At 40.5% G+C, this 6,448-nt stretch overlaps 1 protein-coding gene across 1 annotated transcript in view; it reads right to left on the minus strand.

The window, feature by feature from the left end:
* npffr2a (neuropeptide FF receptor 2a) overlaps positions 1-4,304 on the minus strand; it is a 37,079-nt gene extending 32,775 nt beyond the window's left edge. Inside the window, exon 1 of the mRNA XM_050050279.1 lies at positions 4,078-4,304. The gene's annotated coding sequence lies outside the window, so the exon portion shown is untranslated. The remainder of the gene's footprint in view (positions 1-4,077) is intronic.
* Between the last annotated feature and the right edge of the window lie 2,144 nt (positions 4,305-6,448).

Raw genomic sequence — 6,448 nt, forward strand, 5'->3', positions numbered from 1 at the left:
TCCGCTTGGAAACTCAACGTATGCCGCCAACAGGTGGCAAGATAAAATCTACATCCCATAGCCTTAAATCTCCACAAACAAGGACCCTGGTAATTTTTGTTCTTAGTGAACAGTGTTGCTACAGACTTGCAAAATGCTTTTTTGACTTTCTTCTGCATAAAAGACTCAAGGTAGAATATTCAATAATCTAAAAACAATTTTATTCTCTGCTGGTTTCCTGTAGAGACGAGCAAATTTAGACAGAATGAGACATGAGCTTTTTGTCTGTTATATCAGACAGTAAATGGAATCCCAGTAGCCCCTTTAAATGTGACTGGTGTGAACTGTGCGTATGGATGTACCTCCACAGTATTCCTCTGGATTAGAATTTTTTCGGATGTGATGGGTGAAACGATGTGACATTAAACCACATTTCACCTGCTTCTCTTTTGCCTTATAACCTATATATGTCAGATGTGGTGTTGAACATGGGGTGATGTATGGTTTCAGGTGGTTTAACATCACAAATTGATTGACTGACTTCTTTAAACTTGGTAAAACTGAAAAGAATTTCCATGATCCTGAGGGTTTAGATAGTCTACTAGAGGGAGAATGCCTCCAGATGCTTGAGCTTTACTTGTGTGACATAAACAACCACCTGGCTCAGATATGTCACATTGGTGATTTGTAGTCTTGCTCACCAGACCTTTCTCCAGAAAAGAAAGGTCTGGCTGGGCCGACTCTCACTTTAAGATTGGAGAAAAAAACGCCTTGTGAATGCTTGTATTTCTTTCAACCAATCACAATCGTTCTGGGCAGTGCCACAGCAACGGTGCGCTTGCAAAAATACTGCCCGGGGGAAACGAGTTTTGGTGTAACATGCCCACAAAAATATCACCTACAGGACGTGAACCATGGCAGAAAAATGGCTACATCCCCGCAAGATCAAACACCGCAAAAGTTAGTAAAGGACGTGTTGAAAATGGTTGAAAACTGCTACACAACCGGAGGTGGTAGGGCGGGACTTCAGTGGGTGGCTCGTTCCGCCCAATGAGAGGCTGATCTATGCAGTGAACTTCTGCCCACTCAGACTAGGTGATTTGTGGTGTTCAGGGCATTGGCCAAGCACGTGTCTATGAGGCAATATAATAAATCCACCAGTAACTCATATTCTGTTACTTTTAGATTAATTAAACCCAGTTTCTGTGTCAGTGTACAGACATAATGAGTTTATTCAAATCACACTCTACCATAGAGCACAGTCTTGGCTAATGTTGATGTCAGAATCTGTACATTGATTGCTAAAGAAAAGAAATGAAGTCATTTTTTCTCCTTATCCATGTTTAGTTCATAAGCCTCGTGAATTGCCGCCTGTCGTCTACTGATGGACCTACTGCTTTCACCCACAGCTAGTGAATGTGAATTGCGATAGTTTGACCAGTGATAAATGATTGTAGTGTGGTGTGGTGTGGTAGGTCTTGCTCTCTCAGAATGTCAGTCTGAAATCATTAGTGCTCAGTAAAGGTCTGGTTTCACAGGCTTTTTCCACCCTGAGAGTAATAACATCAGCAGGAGACATTTAATAGCTTAGACTTGTGGTCGTGTTCATGCTCAAGCTGAAAGATTTAGAATTTCAGCACAAAGGTTCAGATTAAGTGATGATGCCTTTTTTATTGAAGCATCATTCATAAACAGTGTAAAAAGCATGTAATATCAGTATAGTGGAGAAATTATACAATCCTAGTGTGATAAACATTGCGGAAAAATGTGCTCAGTAGGTTGACTAGACTCTAAAAAAGAATCCACTCGTTCAGTTAAAAAAAAATGAAGGTAAAAATTTGCATGCATTTTTTTTAAGTAGTTTCAACTCTGCCATTATTGAGTAAATCCCAGTAGTCTTTTTTATTCTGACAAACTCAATCACTTTAGTACAACCAACATGATTTGCTTTGATCTCGAAAAACTTGATTAAGTTGAACCAACTTAATATTTATCCAAACGTTGTGTTGATATTTAGTGGTCAAACGATTTTATTTAAGATATTCTAACTTATTTTAGTTTTAGCCTTCTCAAAAATGTAAAAAACTTCTTAAAATAAGTCGTCACTTTTTTATTTTAAGCATTATCCACAGACCTGATTAATCATTTTTTAGAGTGTACATTAGTCCAGATACAATCTGGATTAAGATTTTATTCAGTCAGTTTGATTTAATGAATTAAAGACGTGCGATATGTCACATTACTGCAGTATGCAACAATATTGTGCTGTAGTTGACCAAGCTATCCTAAAATGTGAACAATCAAATGGTCAACAGAAACCATGTCATGTAAATATATGACAGATACAGCATTTTATGATATTGTAATTTGCTGTTTTCTTTTATAATATTTACCTGCTATATCAATCACAACCTCATAAGTTATAGCAACCATTGCTTCTTCATTTATGGCCAAGAGAGAATCCAAATCTAAATCTTCTCGTCTGTTGTTTTGTTTATCAGATTTAGACCAGCCTCTGTCCACTTCATTATGTCATGATGTTGCCACAATAGTTCAGTCTTACTAATATTAGTAGCTTACAGTAGCGACAGCAGGAGTCGAAGCTAACACTGTCCAGATGTCCCAAAGATAACACAATATGATTTTCGAGCTGAGCTTTGGCTATCACAGTGCATTTACCCCGCGAATAATTTAAACTGTCCCCCCAAAGACACCGAGAAAGCTTCACTATATGATGCTGCAGTTGAATGACAGCCTGTTGCAGCAGCTCACAGAAGTTCCTGTGTCTTTTGGGGTTTTTTGGTGCATATAGTCGCCTTGCTTTTCCTCAATTTTACCTCCAATACACTCACCTTGGACTCGTACACTATTGGCACTATTGTGTATTGCCACTACACATGTATATATCTACAGAAAAAAACTCCTTCTTGTTTTAAGCTTTGAGTATAGTTTTTGCTCATTGTCAGTGTCTTTTTGCTGCTGTGACAGTACAATTTCCCACTGGGATAAATCTGTCTAACATTCATGATCCTTCACGTGCCTTCCTTCAGCATTACCAAATAGGCAGCTTCAAATAAACTTCAAATGTATTTGAGTCTCAGAGGGTAGACAACCCCAGAGGGTGCATGTTCACAAGCCTGCCACAACCTCCGTCTTGCTTTGATTGCACTTTCTACTTTGTCATGTTGCAGTGTGATCGAGTTTAATGTTTCACACAATATCCTTAGCTGCATGTAAGAAAATAGCCACATGAACAGAATATATAGCTGCGTGTTACACTGAGCATGCAGGTCATTGTTTTTACTTCCAGCTCAACAGACTGCAGGTCACAAAATGGAAATGTTCAGGGTCAAAGAACAGTGGATGTTTAGAGGCTTATTGTAATGCAACGTCTTGACATGTTTTAAAAACGAACCTAATATGTGTTTCAGTATTTCTGAGGGTCTTACTTTTTATCTTAACTGTATTCCTGTTACTGTATTCATGCCCTCAGACTCCCCACTGTAAGGTTTAGCCTCCAGCCCTCAGTGACCAACATGTACTGTAGCTTCATCTCTGTTTCCCCTCATTAGCACTGTGCGCAGAATTCCACAGCAGCAAACGGGACCTCCGCCGGTGGGTGCAGGCACAGACCAGAGAATATATGAAGATGTACATTTTGTGCCAACATTGCGCGCGTAGCAGTCTCTGCACTTCACATGCGCTGATGGGAAATTAGGGTTCACCAGGGCTGTCTGGTTCCTGATTGTCCTCCTCTGGTAACTTTGCGCATCAAATTAGGCGATGGATGGCACAGGATGCAAACTTGAGGGAGCTGACTGTGCGCAAAAACACGCATGACTGACCACTCTTTGACAAAGAGGTTTCTGTGTCCTAATGGAGCTCAGTGCATCAAAGTGGAGAAAGCTGGCAGGATGGAGAGCCGGACGGAGAATAAGGACGTGCGCGCACCGATACGCTTGAGTTGTCGACTTTATACGCACTCAACGAGCTTTGGCTGCATTGAGTCAAATTCAAACATCAAAAAATAATTACTTTTAACCAATTAATAGACACATTTGTGACAGTAGGTAAAGCCAACAAACTAACTTGTCTTACCTTGGTTTATTTCAAATCAAGCTGGCGACGGGCTGTGTGCTCCGAGGAAATGAAAAGTAAAAAATGTCCACTTTCCTCTGAATAAAGACATACGTGGATCAAAGAAAAGACGCAAGGACAGAGCATGGGAAAAAGAAAGAGTCAAAGCTCCGCTTCCGGTTGGGTTCAATATCAGTACAGTTTCATGTGCGTTGCTGCGAAGCGCCACATGTGTCCAGCTTAGATGCGCTCAGGCAGCCGCTCAGAGCGCAAGTGGCGGGTTTACAGACGGATCCGTTCGCATTTGATGCGGTGACGTCGGGAGTGAAGGGGGTGGGATGAGAGCTAGATGAACAGGCTAATGGTTGAGTGATACACCCCCTGATCTCTCCCCGGCTGCTGTCTCTGAAATGTCAAGGGTCCACTATTAAAACAAACAAAAGTCTGATGTGATGCTGATTGTGAGAGGGCAGGTCACAGATGATCAGAGCCACAAACACAACCAATGCAGAAACACGCACTGCCAGCACAGAGAGAGAGTGACAAAAGATTTATCAAATTTGAGTCACACAGTTAAATCCCCAAGGTGCCAGACTTTAATAGGCTCCAATTATTGAAAATTATTTTTAAAATGAGTCTTTCTTTAATGCTGCTGACAATTAACTCCTATATAAATTGTTTTAAAGTACATCAATATAAAATATAGCCTGCAGGAAGTGAGAAGCATATATTGAGTCTGAATGTTACATTTATTTGTTTAATTCCAAATGCATATATACTGTAGTGTCTTAAGTTTCTCATTTTTAATTGATGAAACTTGATGAAACATCATGATGCTAAAATTTATAATGCCTCAAAGGCAGTGAGTGTAAATATTTGAGCAGAGTTGTCTCATTGATAGCTGCTGCAGCTGTCATTGTGTTTACGGCGCCTCCTGTTTATGACACCACAGAGGGTTTAAACTTCAACATGAAGCTGAACAAAGACACGTGAACAGGAGCTGTGGAGTTTTGAGGGATCATGTAAATGTGCTGCAAGCTGGTGATGAATGGTCACAGGTAGCAGTTGGGTGCATTCAGTGCACTTTGATTAAAAGTTACCTCGCTGTCAGTCAGCTTTTGTGCTGTCTCACAGGGTGACTGTTTTACTAAATGTAACTCCATCCACAGAGACCACCTACATTATTAACAAGGACTAATTAAATAAAAGCTTTGATTTAAAAGAATGATGGTAGTTGTTATTCTGATGTAAAAATACACAGACATAGTCCCAGTTCTGACAATTATTGCAGCCTGTTCTTGTGAAATACCGTCGCTTTGTTAGTGATTTCAGTGTTGGACACCCAACACTAAAAGCCACCTTTTGCGGCGATATAATACCATACACCATTAGTTAGTATAGGAGCCATTTCATAGTTTAATTGTTTATGTGTATGTTTAGTTTGTTTTTTACCACTAGAGGAGGGAGGTCTCACTGATGCTATTTTTAGTTAATCACACGGGTAATTAATCACACGGGCAGCTGCACATTCACAGGTCTTAAAGGGTTTGTTGATTATCAGCAGTCAGAGCAGAGCGGTGGTGGAAGCACACGGTTCTTACCGTATGCCAGCATTTTGTTTTCAACCCAGCAACATAATTTGGTAATGTAACCCTTTTCTTTTGGATTTATATTTTTTGCAATAAATGGGAACGTCACCCAAAAGAGAAACTTCTTCTGGACAGTTTAATTTAATGGACTGGAGTACGTGTTAAGAACATTCCTGAGCCATCGCAGGTGACTAATAAAATTTTTGGTTTACGATAGTCACCACAGGTAGTAACGCAGATGGACCGAACCTTTCGTGGTTTTATGATACACCGCTGGTCGGCTGGACAGCTCTTGTCGCTGCGGTATGATACGTAGCTGGACGGCTTCAGGTTGAAACGGTACTAACAACATAATATAAGGTGTAGAAAAGTCCACATAGGGCAGGTTGGAGGGGCGATGGATGGCTCCAACAAACCCTGGACTTTCAACCAGGATTTTGGTGTTGGCTTCCCGTACAAATGTAGAGATAAACCATGATGTTTTTTCTGAACCTAACCACCTAGTTCGATGCCTAAACCTTACCATGTGCTTTTGTTAACATCTCAGCCTTGGTAGTGGCATCGTGCAATGTCAACAGCAGATGCAGAAAGATACCTAGCACGTAGTACATAGACGTGAAAGGCCACTGACAAAACGGCAACATGTGGCGACTTGGGGTGAGAACGCGTTAATTATTGTCATTTATGGGGCATTCTGGTGGTTTCAAGGTTTAAAGTGGAAACTGTGTAATCACTACCTTACTGTTTCAAGCTCCCGTCCAGTCTTGTATGCTAGTTAACAGAAACCCTTAAATATTTTAATT

Source organism: Epinephelus moara, chromosome 8, assembly GCF_006386435.1.
Source record: "Epinephelus moara isolate mb chromosome 8, YSFRI_EMoa_1.0, whole genome shotgun sequence".
Classification (NCBI taxonomy): Eukaryota; Metazoa; Chordata; class Actinopteri; order Perciformes; family Serranidae; genus Epinephelus; species Epinephelus moara.